Here is a 17938-nt window from a genome sequence, read left to right on the forward strand (position 1 = left end):
CGCAGAACATGGGCCGAAGCCTGCAGGCGGGCATGAAGGCAGTGACCAGGGAGCTAAAAATGGCGACTCCACGTGTGGGAGCGAACGAGCTGGGAGGGAGTGCAACGGCTGTCGGGCCCGCGGTGGAGGCGGGTGAAAAAATAATTCGGGGGACGTGTTGGGCGAGGGTCGTGACGGAAAAAGTGACGGTAACCGAGAGGGACAAACTAATTGGGGTGACGGAGACGTGCACGAGGGAGATAACAAGGGAAGAGACGGAAATAATAGTTGAGACAAGGGAGGTAAAGGGTGAAGAGGTGACTGAGTTGGCAGAGACACGGGAGATGGGAACGATAGAGGGAAGACTACACGATGAAGACGGGGTAAGTGACGCACACACACACACGGAGGTAGTGGAGGATAATGGGGGTGAGCTCGTGGACTGGGTGGAGACCCAGTGCGAGCAGCGGGAAGGCCTCCTCCAGGAACGAGGGGAGGGAGTATGCCCCCTTGAGGCGAGTCACGACCAGGTGGGTTCGGTCGTGCTTTGCGAGATCGAGGGGAGGAGTGCTGTGGACAGGTGCACGGAGAGCTTGGGGGGTATAGAGGCCCCGGAGACCCTTGTGGGGACACGAATCCCCAGTGTGGTTGTCCCTGTGTGTGTGGTGCAAGGTGTGAGTGCGTCCCCGTGTGTGGAAGCGACCCCGTGTGTGAGTGGTGTGGTGGCGATTGTGCCGGAGTACGTGCTTCCCAGCACGCCGTGTGTAAAAGGGGCACCGCAAGTGGAAGAGGCCGTGTGTGTGAGTGAAACGGCCAGTATGAGTGAGACACCGCGGGCGAGTGCCCCCGCGTTTGTGAGTGGTGTGGTTTGTGTGAGGGAAATGGCACGAGTGAGTGGAAGGCCGCGAGTGAGTGGGGCCGCGTGTGCGAGGGAGATGGCATGCGTGAGTGAACGGCCGAGTGCAAGGGAGACCGTGTGTGTGAGAGAGCGGTATGTAAGGGAGATGTCGGTTAGCATGTGTGAACATGCAGCCGCGTCTCCCGGTGTGAGTTTAATGGTGAGGTGTGTTAGCGTCGTAACACGCGGGAGTGCGTGTGTCGAATGGCGACGACGGCGACATGTGAGGAAAGAAAGCCGAGTAGCGGCTGTAGTTGTTTCGGTGACCGTGCCGGGTTCACCCAGCAGTGAGCACGAGGTCCGTGCTGTGCAACGCACGAGGCCCCCACGTGCTCGCTTGCGAGAGTGAAGCCCGGTCCGGAAACGCACGCGGTGGATTTGCCGATCCCGCGGACGGACAAAGTTTAGGCAGGATTACGGATTTGGACCGGACGGGTTCTCCACGCGATCGTGTGTGTTAAGCTCCAACGGGCAAAGCACATGTGTTCGCGTGGGGAACCCCTCGAGACGTGGGGCTTGTGTTTTTTTTTTTATGCGCACGGTGACGTCATGGCTGCACGTGGGGTTGGAATCCGGCAGGAGGGGTATCCCTGCCGGATGGTACCGTCCAAGGAGGGACGAGGTACACGTGCAGCTGCATGACGTCACGGGCAGGTGCAAAGTGCGCGAGCTGCGAGTTGCCGCGCTGGTGCTGCGCAATTAGAAAAAAAAAAAAGAACAGCAAGCCTCACTTTCGGGTGCACAGGATTCCTGGGCAAGGGGTGGAACACCCCCTTACCAGGGCACAGGATGGAAACCAGTTAGGGGGAAGGGTTAGCTTAGCTAGACCGACTTCATGGGGCAGGGGTAAGTCCTCATGGAGTCCGTGGAATGGATGAGTTAGAGGGATTGTAGCGAGATTTAGGTTGGGAAAATGGAGTATGGGATTATTTAGAAGACAGTGACAGACAGTGAATGTGTAGTGGGGACGTAGTTTAGCTACGTAGTGTTAAAAGGAACGTGCTGTAGTTTAAGGGACGACGTGGGAGCACGAGTTAGTTAGGGGAGGTAGTTAGAAGGATGGCAGAGTTCAGCGGTGAGTGTGTTGAAGAGTTGTTGGTGAGTGAAGTGGAAGCATGTGCTTGGTGAGTGAGTGAGGCCAGCGGGTCTGTGTGTATGGAGCGAATGGAGACTGCATGGTGCAATGAGTGATTGGGGGGAGGAGTGACTCCCGCCCAAGGGACCCCGGGATCAGTGTAGAGTGAGTTAGGGGGTTAGTCAAATTGAAAAATGGAGGTTGTTTTGTTGTTGGTGGGAGTGTAGGCTCGAAACCCGTTTGGAGGGGTGCAGGAGCCCTGTTGACGGGCTGGGAGCGTGGCTGCGAAAGGTGAGTATCGCTGAGTGGGTACCCCGGGCACCAGGCTAGTCGGCCGTAGTAGGCCAAGGGCCCATGTGGGGCCAGGATAGCGTAGTGGGCACGGGTGCGCCTGCTTGGTGCGGGGGCCCGGGGCACCATTAGCCGCGTGGGCAGTGTTGTGGGCACGGGTGACCCTCGGAAAGGGGCCCGGGAAGCCAGCCTGCCACGTGTGCGTTTCAGGGGAGGTGCCATGGGGGGCACTCCCCGGTGTTAGGGAGCTGGTAGGCTCGGAGGCAGTGTAGTGCCCGGGGGTGCCATCGTCGGAGAATCGGCAGAGGGTCGTGCCTGCCAAAGGGAGCCACGTGTCCCAGCCATGAGACCGTGTGAGGGCACGGAGAGAAAATTGGGGGGCGAGGCCCGAAATTGTGAGGACACCAACACAGGCGACGGGAATCTGGGTTGTTAGAACCAATAGTTTAAGCGAGAGGCGCTTGTTGAAAGCCCCGGGGTAGTTTAACAGTTAAATGGTTAGGGTAGATAGGAAGTGTACCCCTCCGCACCATCCATCCCCTCGCTCTCGTTGTGGGCCGCTGGACCCACTTTGGGTTAGATCGCTGAACTCTGGGGAGGCCATCCTGAGGCTTCGTTGGGCCTCGACACAGGACGCTAGCTCTCCCTTATTCCCCTCCGGGAAGGGAAAGTAGGGGTTGGGAGTAGGCTAGGTGACAGGATAGGTTAGCCGAACAAAGACGATAAAGGGGGTTAGGGGACGATTTATAGTGGGGAAGTAAAAAAAAAAAAAATAAATAAGTTGGGGCTAAATTGGGGTTTGACAAATTAAGGGAGTGGGTATAGACAATGACAGGCAAAGGCGATAGGTTGGGAGGGAGACCGTAGGGTAGGTCCGAGCCCGCCTTCCGAGTGGCCAGCACCACCGCACTCCCTCCACCAACCTCCACTGAACGGCAAAGGCTGGCCAGCTTCATCTGCTGGCTGCGTTGCTGCAAGGCAAAGGCCGGCCCACTTCATCGGCAGCTGTTGTTTTGCTGCAAGGCCTGTGCCGGCTGGATCGTCTGCAGCTGCTGTGCTGCAAGGCCTGTGCCGGTCGGATTGTCTGCAGCTGCTGTGCTTCAAGGCCTGTGCCGGCCAGTTCTTCTGCGGGCTGTGTTTGCCTGCAACGGCCTGGTTCTGCAGGCTGTGTTTGCCTGCTGCCTTTGCCATGCCATGCCATGCCCACTGCCCACGTTCACCAGCCCCGTTCAATTTTGCTTTGCCCCCCCCTGTTCATTTCCATGCGCGCTGGGATCATCGTAAAGGCAACAGTTTGCAAGCTGCAAGAACTGCCCTGTTGGCAGCTACAACACGGGCCTGCAGTGGCGGCCCGTGCACCGTGTTTGCGTTCATCCATCCATCCATCCATTCATCCATCCATTCGTTGTGTTCATTGCGTGTGCCACTTGAGCTGGCACGGAGACTGCGTTTGTGCAGCCCATGCACCGTTGTGGTTCACTGCGTTCAGTTCAAAAGGGAAGGCCTTGGACTGCGTGTGAGCAGCCGGCCACGTTCCCTGTCACCTGCATTGTTTGAGCCAGAGACTGCATGTGAGCAGCCTGGCTCCCTGCTAACTGCTTTCTTTTTGCAGAGTTCATTGATCCTGGGCCATGGTTTAGTGTAAAATTTGTAAGTTAAGGTTAAGATGTACTGTAAATATGAGTGCGCCCCCGGCATGTCTGTCCTGGCGCCGGCAATTTTATTTAAGTCGTCCGTGTGAGTGGGTTTGTTTAGGTAGTTACTCAGCCCTCAGGTTATTTATTTTGGGGACACGAATACCATGAATGTCGCACTCAGGGATCCGTAGGTAAAATGTACTAGGGGAAAACTACACATGATGGCACACAAATTTGACGACTCGGGACGAGTCTGTAAAAAGGGGAGGGGGTAGTGTTGTGGTTGACGAAATTCGCAAACCACCATTCAGGTCCCTTAGGTGAGATATCTCTGTAAGTGTATGTGCAGTTAGGCCCAAACCCGTTGTTTAGAGGGAATAAATGTCATTCATTCGGGCTGCGACCCCTCTAGATAGCCGTTTTTCTTTTACTATCTTTATTTTGGACCAGCCGCCATTACTACCTCCACCAACCACGTCTCAACAGCCATCACACAACAACCACCAGCCGCAACGCCGCTTCACAACAACAACAACGCCAACAGCCACGACCTTTACCGTCACAACTCGCCCTCGCAACCATCGCATCACCGTCATTCCCGCGCCGCTTGTGGGCACCGATACTGGACTCGTGCAGGGCGCGCACTGAGCAGCGGGTGCAGAGGCACAGCCTTTCCGAAGAAAACGGATCAAACACGACTCACGCCCACTTCTGTTCCGTCCTATCAGTGAGCATGGGGCGATTTGGCCCCGCCTCCAGGTGCGTCGGAGTGTGGTCGCTATATGCAGATTCATGGATCAAAAAGCATTCACGCCCACTTTTCCTCTGTCCAATGGGGAGCCAGCCGGAGGTGAAGGGTCAGAGGTAAAGGGTCGAAGGTGAAGGAGCGAAGCCCCGGGGGGCTATAAAGGGCCGCGTTCGCTCACCAAACAGTTGAGTTTGGAGTTGAGTTGGGAAGAGCCAGTCAAGAGAGGAGTCGGAGAAGGCAGTTGGACGGAGCTGTGGAGAGGTGGCGGCGGCGAAGGCAGTCGAGGGGGTGCTCGTGTCAGAGTCGGGGAGCTGCGGAGAGGAGAGGCCGGCAACGCGACCGAGGTCGTGGTGGAGACGCTCGTCGCGGGACCCGAGCCAGGGAGATATCCTCCTTCCCCCGAGCATCAACAACCCCCTCCTCTTTCCCCCCGCGCTGAGATAGTGCGAGAAGGGGACCCCGTTCCCACCCCATACCAGGCAGTCCCAGCGAGGCCCGCGGAGTCGGGGCGCCAGCGCCATTTTGCGGCTCATCACCAGACGGGTAGGCTCGACGCGGTCTCGGCCCCAGGCCCGTCTGCCCCCATCATCCTTGAGGGTGGTCCTTTTCTTTTGCTTTGAGTATATGTGTTGTCGGCGCCGTCTGTGAAGTAAAACTGTATTAGTGTTGCCGTGTGCTCGGTAGTCGGTGGTAAATCTGCATTGTGTTTTGCTTTTACATTTGCTTTTTGTGTATTATTGTGTGTTTCTTCTTCTTTTATATTTGCTTTTGGTGTAATTGTATATGTGTGCTTTCCGTTCATCGCGAAATAAATGTGCTTTATTTTGAACTGTTTTCCCGTTTCGCTTCGTCTTTTCCTTTGTTGAATCTCCATCTTACTTCACGTAAAGGGTTGGTCGTGGGCTAAAACGCCCGATAATTAATCGAACCGTCCAGGTTGACGATAACACCGCTCGGTTATCCCGATAGTACGGAACGGGTCGCTTAAAGTGGCCCGTGTCCGAAGTCGACCTGCGGCGAGGTGCGGTCGCCCGGTCTACCCTCCGTGTGGGTACTTAGGTAGGTCGAATTTGGCGAACAACCCTATCCCACGCGGGGGGGCCGATTGGCACGGTCGTGGTGAGGCCGAAAGGCCCACCCGTGACTAGTTCCCGGCGTTAGTCCGAGAGGGTCACGACGGGATTGTCTGTCCGGTGGGCGACGTGCCGCGATTCGAGTTACGTGGCCGCTCGCACGCCGGCGGGCGCGAATCCGCAACAATATATATATATATATATATATATATATATATATATATATATATATATATATATATATATATATATATATATATATATATATATATATATATATATATCTGTCTCTCTCCTCCCATGCACTTCTCGTCATAGAAGTTGCACGAAGCAACCAAGAAAGCCTACGCAAGGTAAGCCTTGTGCTGTTTCAAACCATTCCCAGAGTTCCTCCACAACTTCAAAGACGTTCACACATGAGAATCCCAATGCTACACACCCCTCCTCTGCCAGACCGGTTTCATCACTTGTTAGCGAATCATCGGCGCCAGCACAGAAATGTGTGTTTCTTTTTTCTGCACGTATTTTGTGTGTTTGTTGTTGAGTGGTGCATATTGTAAGGCTGCGTGGTTGGTTGGTTACTCCGATATATGTTTTCGGTGCTGTGGATTCTGGGAGTGGAAGCTGCTGCTGTTGTTGTTGCTGTTGTTGTTGTTGTAATGTGCGTTCTTGCTGACTGGGGTAGGATACATATGCATCCAAGTGTACTTGCTGCATATGGAAGCATATGGGCCCCTGCTGCCCACCTTAGCTGACCGTATCAAGGTTCAAGTGCCAAAACGGGATGATGCTGAGGACTTTAACTGATGACTCGGTCAGAGAGGCACACTTGTGGCCCAAGTGTGTTTTGAAATTGTGTATAATATATATATATATATATATATATATATATATATATATATATATATATATATATATATATATATATATATATATATATATATTGAACTGTGTATATACATGCGCATATACTTGTGCCTTTCATTATACTATTTTTTTTCACCTCTTTTGGACAAACAAGAATATATCTTTTGTGGAACATTTTGAATTCCCCACGATTTGCTTCACTGATATCACACAATTTCCCAAATTTAACTGAAAACATGTCACCAATCAATAAATAGCCATGCAAAATCCACAATCAAAATGTATGTAGATGAAGAACTGCATATCTCCCCACGTTCACGTGACTTTAGATTGTTAGTGAAAGTCATGTTATCATCAGATCATCTGATAGGGGATGTGCTGAGCTGGCGAGATGTATCACTGGATGCAATTGCTTTAGTCTGATACACCAAGTAATTACCGGCGTTCAGTCGTGATCCAGTGATGGGTTGATCCTTTTTCACATCTTGTTGGAGTCGAAATCTGTTTCTAAAACAAAGTGAATTTAACTCTTATGTTTCACAATTTGATGAAAATGTGGTTTAAAACTTTTGTTTCACAATTTGAAAAGTATAACTGCATCAATTTAAAACGATAAATGAAGCAACCTTTGGAAAGCACATTTTCTGCAGTTGAGATATTCTGGAGAGTAGACGATTCAGAAAAACTGCATCTTCAGAAAGAAATAAAACAAAGCAATGATGAAATCTTGTACAGAGGCAGTGCAGCCAATCTCGCAGTAATTAAGCACTTGCTGTTGATTACATGGGTTGGCACGATGGCCTAGAGCAGGGGTCGTGAACCTTTTTGACTCAGAGAGCCATGAAAGCAAAATATTTGGAAATCTATTTCAGTGAGAGCCATATAATATATTTTAAGACTGAATTCAACTAAATGTGAGTATAATAAGCCTCTGAATTTATTCTTTTAAATAATGTTGTTATAATACTCACCATTAATGGGACTTCTGGTGCTGCATGGATTTGCTGATGGCTTTGTAGTCTGGTTGGTACTTGGTGAGGTTAAGCTTCATGCAAGCGTTGAGGCTTTCATCCGTTAGACGTGATCGTAGGTTGGACTTGATGTTTTTAAGATGTGAGAATGACTGCTCACATGCATACGTAGATCCAAACAAGGTCAATACAGTAATACTCACACGCTGCAGTGTGTGGTATGTGACAGGAAGCGCGTTCCAAGTTTTGATAATCAGCTGGTCTTCGGGTTGAAGTTTTTTCATTTCTGTCCACATGTGCTTGCTCGCCAACTCCGCTTTCTGTCGTGCGATTCTTTCCAAATCTTCATTCAGTGACTTGAACTTATTCACCCACATGTCTGAGGCCTTCAGGTCAGCCACTTCTGCTTCAAAATCTCTGACGGAGACACCAGGAATTTAACTCAGGTCGGCTGTGTTCAGTGAACACTCGTTTGGATGGGTGATGAACTTAAAAAGACGAGTGTGCTCACGAAATTCTCCAAAGCGTGCTTTGAATGACTGTAGGAGACTGGATGTGAAGCCAGCTAACTGGTGGAGATCAAAGTTTTGAGTGGGCTCACTTGCTGTGCATGCATCTTTAAATTGTCGCAGTTTTTCAAAATGTAGTAAACGACCTGTTTCAAGATCTATGATAAAGAGCTCCAGCTTGTTTTCAAAAGCAAACACGGCTTGTTGAAGGGATAACACTGTATTTCCAATGCCTAGCATTTTCACGTTGAGCTGGTTCAGATGTTCAGTCATATCCACACGATAGTAAAATTTGAGGAGCCACTCAGTTTTGGCTAGCTCAGGATGCTCAATCCCTTTCATTTCAAGGAAAGTCCGGATTTCGTTCAGGCAAGCCGCAAAACGGCGAAGCACCTTCCCTCTTGACAACCAACGCACATTGCTGTGCAAAAGCAGACCGTGATAGTTATTTCCAACTTCATCCAGCAGTGTTTTAAACTGGCGACCATTTAAGGCTCGTGCAACAATAAAATTGATCACACGAATGACCAGCGACATCACTTCGCCAAGCTGCCCATCACACATCTGAGCACAAAGTGCCTCCTGGTGTAGAATGCAATGGAAACTTAGGATGGGTCTATTTTCATGTTCACGGAGAAGCGCCACAAATCCTTTGTTTTTCCCCACCATACACGGAGCACCATCAGTACACACTGAGATAAGTTTATCCATAGGTAGATTTTTTTTCTTGAGCGAACTCCATGAAAGACTTGAATAAATACTCACCTCTTCTGGACCCTTTTATTGGCAGAACAGCAAGACTTTCTTCGCGCAGTGTATCACCAGCAGCATATCTTGCAATCACACTGAACTGCGACAAATGGCTTACGTCTGTTGACTCATCCAAAGCCAGGGAAAAGAACGGCGCTGTATTTATGTCCTTCACTTGCGTTTCCTCCACTTGGTTTGCCATCATGATGGTACGATCATGAACAGTTCTTGCCGACAGAGGCATGTCTTGTATCCGTTTGATTATCTTGTCTTTGTTCGGAAGATCATCAAAAAGTTCATTGGCTACATCCAGCATGAACGTTTTTGCATCCTCGCCATCTGTGAATGGTTTTCCGTTCCTCACTATTGCTAAAGATCCAGCAAAGCGAGCGGAATTATAGTATAGTCACCTTGCCAGGTCCATACGCCGAGTTGCTGCTGGCTGGCTTGCACCCTGCTCAGTAGCTCTTGGCACGCTTTCTTTCTGCTGTCTCCCACAGGGTATTTTGATGCAAAGGTAGCATGGCGCGTGTTGAAGTGCCGCTTTATATTCGACCGTTTCATCGATGCAATTTTGTCATTGCAATTAGACACACCACAGAACCTGCTCTCTCCACAAAGGCGAATTCTTCGGCCCATTCGTCCTGAAATGTACGATACTCCTCATCTTTTTTTCTTTTCGCCATCTTTTTCTTCGAAGGGTTAGCTTTGAGAAAATGAGAGAGAGGGAGATGTTGACCCCACTGAGGCTTGGCAAATAGTGAGTCTGGCTGGCCTGCACACGGGCTTATATACTCGAGAGGTGCGGCGCGGCCGGCCGACTCTGGGATGCTGTCGCCTCAGCGGTGGCGCGTGATTGGTCGAGATGAATTCCGTGACGCGTCTCGGCGGCGGCACGTCATTGGAGGAACCGAAATCACTAGTCGCCTCGGCCGCATGACTGGACGAAACAAAAACCGCTTCAGACAATTCGGAGGCGTTTTTTATTCTCTCCTTCTGCCAAGTTCAGCCCTGCACGTGAATGAAGCATGACACCATTCAAACTATAGGTAAAGCTTCCGCGAGAAATATTGGGCTTTCAAAGTTTCAAGCTCCAATTTTATCTGCGAGCCAGATGCAATCATCAAAAGAGCCACACCTGGCTCGCGAGCCACACGTTCCCGACCCTTGGCCTAGAGGCATGCACACTCACCTTTGAGCTGTCTAGCCTGGGTTTGAATCTCGGCCCAACTACAAACTATCACCCTGGTGTTTCGCATGTGGTGTGAGGCATCAAAATGTGTGCCTTTCCTCAGAAGGACAGTAAACTCGGCATCCCATTTGCCAGCACTGCTTGTTGCTGGACCTTAAAGGTCGTATGTTGTCTTTGACAAAGATAAGAGGAGTTATCGCTGGCATCCTGAACAATTTACAAATACCCATCCCGAGTCACTGCTGCGAAGGCAATGGTAAACCACCAACAAACCATTTGGCAATATTTTGACCACCCAACATCATCCTTCAATGCCAAGAGACTGCTTCGGCCACACCGACGTTCTGTTAAGAGTATGGTGCATTGGTGATGATGACGTTGATTTATAATGAGCGATCACTGCATTGTTTTTCAATGTACTAACATGACAACAATATTACATTAATGCTAAAAAAAAAATTGCCTGGTGCACACAACATTTCATTCATAAAGAGTGCAGTTGAGGAGAGGAGATGTGATCCTTTTTCTTTAAGATTTTCCTGAAATTATCACCAACTTTAGCTGCCTGCTGGAGACACTTAATGGATAAAGAAAAGTTTTTCTGTTGACATTGTAGAAATATTTTTAGCATATTAACTCTGTCCATGAATTTGCTTTCTTCTCACCAACAACTACCTGGATGTGAATGTCGAAAGTGGTTTATATGCAATAGCTTGAAGTACAACCGAGCCTTTTACCCTTGGCCTAAAGTTATCGTTAAAGCCATAAAGAAAGGATGCATTGTGTATTAAAACTATAAAACAAGAACGACGACGACATACATGCACGACACCTGCAACCTCTGCCAGGCCGCCCCACATACAATAAAACACATGATGAAGACTGCCCGACCCTGGCTCCACAAAGTCAAGAGCCCAATATCTTAAATGTGAGGGTTCCCTGGGTCGCTCCTGGGAGTTTGATTGGCTATCTCATGCTGCGTGCCTGTTCAAGCAGAACTGATGCAAGCTAATGAATAACAACGACAACGAACAGTTTGTGACTATTTTCCCCTTTTTCAGGGTGTTGGTCAAATGATGGCATTCTTCCACAGGGTTCTATCCACTGTGTCAGTTTCATGCAAAACCAAACATTCCACATCTTTTATGACAGTTTCAATCCGTGTCTTCTTAGGATGTCCTCTCGGCTTTCTTCCTTTTACCACGGCCTTGATTGTTTTCTTTACAGTTTCATCCTATGACCTTCGTTGAACATGATCAGACCAACAACTTTTCTCTTCCGAAGTTCTTCTTTACTTGTATTTATTTTTACTCTCTTCTTGATTTCTGAGCTTGGAATTCTTTCTTTCAGAGATGATCCATTCATCCATCATATCATTCTCATCTCTGCTATTCTATTATTGTTATATCTTCGATCCGCGTTGCCCACATTTCGCTTCCATGCATCGATACCGGTCTGATATAGACTTTCAAAAAAACGCTCTTAACTTTTACAGATAATAGAATGTTTCTGTTTCATGATTCCACCGAATTGTCTCCATTTACTCCAGGCTTTTATTTTTTGATCTAATGAATAATTCTTCTCTTACTCAGAGCTCTATTCGGTCTCCAAGGTAACAGTCTTTTGACTTTTTCTCAATTAAATTCAGGAGCATTTATTTTTGTTCATATTTTTCTTGAAATGATTGATAATTACATCTTTTACATTTGAAAATCCCAGCTTTTGTTCCCAAATTTCCTATGATACCACTGCACCTTTTTGTGTTACCATCTATAATACTGCCCACGTTGAATCAAATTCCTTCCAACTCCTTTTCAACGTATCAAACAAGGCCATTGTCTGCTTTCTTTCCCATCTCCTTCTTCACCACTTACCATAACCTTCATTTTATTGACGTTGACATGTAAACCTTTCTCTTCTATTGCCATTTTCCATTTTTAGCTCGCCTGTTCGAAGAACAGAGAGCTATAGCGATACCCCCGGCATGAGTGTGAGCATCAGCGTGAGCGTGAGCGTGAAAATGTTAAAGTTTTTGGTGCAAGTTATTTCCTTTCTAATGTTTTTATCTACCACACTATTTTTACTGATTACAATATACAAATACATATATTTAAAATTATTTGGATCAGACTTCACTGCAATGCTTTATAAAAAATATTATTAGACTAGTCTTTTAAAAACGATAAATGTATAAACAGGCGAGCATTGGGTGGCTTTGACACCAACTATCTGGTTATGCCTCCACTGATAGTCACCGGAGGCATTATGTTTTCGGGTTATACGTACGGTCCATACATACGTCCGTCCATGCCAGTTTTCTCTGTTTTATCTGCAACCGCTTATCCAATTGACACAAAATTTTCACCATAGGTGCAACTGACTCATGCATATTTTTTGATGTCATAGGTCACATGATGTGGCAGCCATGTTGGGAAAAAAGTCAAAAAAATAGACCTCTATGACTCTATCTCCGGAGGCACTCCATGGAAAAAATTGAAACTTGGTACATGTGAAGTACGCCCCTTAGGAAACAATTGTGATTTTTTTTTTTGATGATGTCATGGGTGGCTTCTTTATGACATTATCATTGCATACGTCGTACGCTTTATGCGATCAGTATGAAAAGTTTTGAGGGTCATCTCGGACTAAATTGTATGGAGGGAAAAAAAACAATGATGACGTCATCAGTCATGTGGTTTGGCAGCCATTTTTTTAACATAAAAAGTTCAAAAAGCATTTTCTCTGAAATGGCTGAACAGATCGAGGCTAAACTTTACAGGTATGATCGACTATCCATGAGGAACAAAAAGTTCTCCACCTTTGGTGTTATAGGTCACATGGTTTGGCAGCTTTGATTTTTTGAAGAATAAACCTTTGAAAATCTTCTCCAGAACGGCTTGACAGATTGAGGCAAAACTTCACCCACGTGTTCCCCAAGCCTTGGGATACCAGGGTGTTCATGAATAATTTATGTCACATGGTCTGACAGCAATATTGGATTGAACAACAATCTTAAAACAAGGACAAATGTGTCCAAGAGCCGCATCCTAAAGGTTTTGTCTTCACCAGGAAAAGAGGAAGAGGAAGAAGAAGAAGAAGAAGAAGAAGAAGAAGAAAAAAAAAAACCAAAAACAACAACAACTTCCGATATTTCATCATGTGCCTTGATTGAGCCAATAGCGACACCCGTCATGGACGATTGTCGTTCATGACAAGAAAATAGTGTATTTACGAAATTGCAATACATTAAATGGAATAATCTTTAAATAGTAACGTGAACTTTTAGAAACTTAAAAGCAAATGTCCGAATATATTTAAAAGTTCATGATAGATGCTCTCAAAAGGCACCCTCAATGCGAGGATGTGTACAGGTGTTTAGTATTTAAGGAGATCCGGATCCTGTATATAAAAGAGCCGAGTCCAAAAGGTTTTGTCTTCAGAAGAAGAAGAAGAAGAAGAACAACGCCGAGCTCCCATAGAGACACATCTCGCCTTGCGAGACGCGGCAAAAAATTATTTCTCTTGAAACGCTTCATCAATTGACGTTAAACTTCATAGATTTGACCTCGTGCAGATGGGGAATAATTTCCTGTTACCAATATTTACTATGTTAATATTTACCACTTTTCTTAGTCTTATTTCAACCACCGTTTTAACACTTTCAATGCCAGCTCACTAAGTTTAACTCCTCTGCAAGATGAACATAATAAAGAGTCTCCCTTCCTCTTGAACAAGGGCACAATCGTGCTATTTGCTCAATCTTCAGAGATCACTCTTTCTCTCCAGATCTTTCGACATAACTTCATCATATACTTGATTCGTACAGCTCCAGCTACCTCTGTCAATTTGACCACAAATTCAGTCAGACCCACTGCCTTTCCTTTATGTTATATATTTGATGCAAATATAATTGTGTAACTCATAAGATTGTTTTAAAGCATTTGCTTGGAATTTTTTTTGCCATTTATCTTCGGCTTATTGTGGAGCTTTTACATCATCATATCCTGGACAGATAAAGACACTATATGAGATTTCAACTTGAAATCCCAGCAGCAACAAGTGAAGGATTATGGTAAGCTACAATCTATAATCAATGAGATGGACCAAAACTTTATTCAATCATATTATCAATGCACTCGTGACCATTATACACATTATAATATTTTCCTACACATGTTTAGAGACTCATGATAATAAAGTGAAGAATAATACCAAATGTTCTGGAGGCAACACACTGATAGTAGGCCAAAAAGTGACAAGTGTGCAGTTGGCTATGAAGTGTAAAAGTGAAAGATCTGATTTGACAGGTAATTTTGATGGTCATTATCTTAAGTACTTGATGGTCCATCACTTTTGAGTGCTTAGAGGTGGTTTCTGGCCATAAATATTTTGGGGTGTTCCATTACCTTGGGTCCATGGAGGCAGTTCATCAGATTGAGTACTTAGGGGTGGATCAATGTATTGGCTAATTACAGTTGTATATAATCCCAGGTACTTGGAGGTGGTCCATCCCCTTGAGTACTCCAAGCAATGGATAGCACCAGGCAGGTGGGAGAGCCAAGAGATGTATGAGCAATGGCCAAACAAGATGAAATCATTCTTTGCATGGTATTTCTTATCAAATGAATACTTAATAGGCCTGACTACGCTGTTCCATCTACATAGAAGCAAGATGTCAAAATTATGTGTGGACAATGCAAAGTTGGAATTAGGTCAGAGAGGATTCTGCAAGGGTGGAGGGCAGAGATGTGTACTGGGATATAGAGTAAATGCAAGGGGTGGAAATGCCCTGCTGCACAGAATGCCAACATGTTTAGACAGCAGCTGCAAGGGTTGTGGAGATGACAGGCAAGGGTTTGTAACTGTAGCTGACACATGGACAACATAAAGATGGGCCCTATGGGCTCCTGAAAATGCACATTGCATGCCTTGATCCATGTCGCAGTGAACAGCAGTTGGATCGCATTTTTATCTCCCTTCGACAGCACAGGCGGCCAGATCCTGTAATAGGCCCTCTTACCGTGACAAAAGCCAATTAGAAGGAAATGATGAGAAATTATTGTTTTGCTGAAACGTTTTCCATGAACAGATAAATTGACTAGACTTTGTGCCAGGGAGTGGGTGTATCATCTTTTTGCCCGATGCTGAAAGTTTTCCTTGAACATTTGCACAACCAAAAGTCTTCTTTTTTTTCCTCCAAGGTGCACTCCCCACCATTTCTCTGAATGCTGATCCAACCTGTCTCACCACTCGCTGTGATGGGCGGAACACCTGTTGGGCCTATTTCACATGAAGACTCTAAGGCTTTTGAGTTGGCGTGCGGTAATAGCACATAACAGGCGAGCTTAATATCAGGCTGGGTTCGGCACACAGGTCGCCACACATTTGACGGCACATGTTTAAGAGCTGCTTTGAGGCCTTTCAGTTACATCAGCTGGCATGCTCGGGGCCTCCGCTGAGCAATGTGCAGGTCATCCAACAACCCGTCACTGGCCCGTCAGAATGAAGTGTTTTAGTGTTATCTTGCTGCCTGGTTCTGTGTCGTGTTTGTTAAAAAAAACAAAAAAATTATATAAGCCATACCTGAGTCATGTCATTTACCTAACCTTGTGGGATCCATTTATAAACTATAATATGCAATTTGATCTATTACTTATAATGTGAGTTCCCTTGCAAGGAACTTCAATACAGGAGGAGGCCATTAGGCCCATCAAAAACGACACTATTATTGCCAACTCATGGTTATTTATCCATGCTCTATCATTTTAAATGATGACCTTGAAGCAATGAAGCAGCACGTATCATTTTAAAAGTCTTTGGTATGACTCGGCCAGGGTTCAAACCACTGACCTAGACTCCAGCAGACACGCTCATCGTTATGTCACCAAGACTTGTGACTCACCATTAGGCTGCTTGTGATGGTTACAGACTAGGAATGAGATAAGATGGTTCATTCATCCATAAAACGCACCTGGGCACTGGCTCAAATTATTGACCAAAAAAATATTAAAGCATGGGATCTTTAACCACCACAAGTGGGTGCAAGCATTCAGGACAGTAGGTTTTATACCCCATCCAAAGGATAACATGCTCAACGATACATATCCAAGTGTAGAAAATTGAACCCAGGTCCAAAGACTTTTGTGGTTGGCACACTACCTGGCTAGCACACCACCAGGTTAGCATCATTAAGTTGTTTTTCAACATGCTTTGTTATTAATCACTGTTAATTATAATCCACAAGTTTCATCAGTATTAAAAGCAACACAATGTGTGGACAATGTCATGGATGGGCCACACAAAGCAGGTACGTCCAACTGTCCTCTCACTTAAGGTCAAGTTGATTTTTATTGACAATCCTATCGTGATCTGTTATTTCTTCAGTCGTCATCATTTGTCCGGAAGCTTTCGCTCCAAGTTATTATGTTAATACTGTTATACTTTCAGCCTAATTTGAGGTCACAACCTCGGACATGGGCAATTTAGTGTTATCTATACCACTCGGCCACCAACTCTAATAAGTGATGGAATCTACATCATAACGGAAGGCAGAGTGTTGAAGAATGACAGCTTCTGATGTGGAACTTATGACAGGGAAAGGCCTTCACAACCCACCACTCAAATTGATCAAACTGGGTGTGCAATGATTACATACGTTTTGGAAGGTTCACGTAAAGACCACTCTTTGACATCCAATGTAATTTCCATGTGGTTCATAAAGCAAGACAATCTATGTGCACGCACTACACTCCATGCATTTGGCACTCACTCAGAGCAGCATCTTTGTACTCTTTCTGAAGGTCTTGCACCGCAGCGAACATACCCGGCCCACCTGCATAGATCATCTGCAAACACATTGCATAAGAAGTTTCCCCATACCTTGTTGGCTATTACAAGATTAGTTGTGACTCTCACCGTTGAACAGAGTGAAACAACACAGGATGGCTGTGTCTGGGATGAGTCCTTACTTTTGGTCTTCAAGGGTGGTCCAAATTAATCTAAACTAATCAAATGCAATTGATGGCTCACATTTTAGTTTAAATTTCTGCCGACTCTGCCTTCTTGTAACGTATCATTATGGGCAGTTTTCATCCTTTTGGGGGGGGGGGGGAGGGGTTGGAAATCGAAAATTGGAAAGAATGCCTTTGATGGGTCACTAACTTTGTCATTAGTTTGTTTATACAGGGCTAAATATACAAATAAATGGTGATTGCCTTTCCAGAGAGGAATATCATATTGATGGTAACCTATGATGTTTTTGTGAACGTGATGATGATGATATATATGTATATTGTATATTTCATTCGATCATTTGGTATGCATGTGAATGCAATAAGTAATGATTGACAAAACCTGTGAACTTTCCCAGCAGTGAGTGATTAATGAACCTTACACCAGGGATGTGTTCAGTTACCATGACGCAGCTACCCTATCGCTTGCCAAGCCAGCCATTCCTTATCACCAGTTTTGAATAGAGTGCTTGCTTGAGTGCTTCAGAAACTTGGTGAGCACTCAACAAGAAACTTGGTAACTGAACACACCCGCACGTTTCCATCCTATTTTAGAGCCATCAATTGATTACATACGCCAATATGGTGGCAATTTTATAAATACCTCCGTTTCCCTCTTTTACACAACTACCCATGTGAACGTCATCTGCAGAATTTTACACCACACTGCCATAGTGTCCTCTGAAACACGTGACTTTCAAATGGTGTATGAATGCTAGCAAGGCCTTTTGTGCATGTGCTGTGTGTGCGTTTTTTTTGTTTGTTTTCAGTGACCCGTTTGTGCTCGTCTGGGTATTTTTAACCTGCCGTTGCAAGCACAAAATCTGTAAGTGAAATAGTCTTTTTTTAACATAATTTTCAGCATTTCAATGAAAGAGTGGCAATTTCAAATCGGTTAACTGCAATTATTGTGTTCCTGGTCTATTCAGAACCCCAAG

This window comes from Eptatretus burgeri, chromosome 13 (genome assembly GCF_056783735.1).
Source record: "Eptatretus burgeri isolate ZD-2024b chromosome 13, Ebu_testis_v1, whole genome shotgun sequence".
Lineage (NCBI taxonomy): Eukaryota > Metazoa > Chordata > Myxini > Myxiniformes > Myxinidae > Eptatretus > Eptatretus burgeri.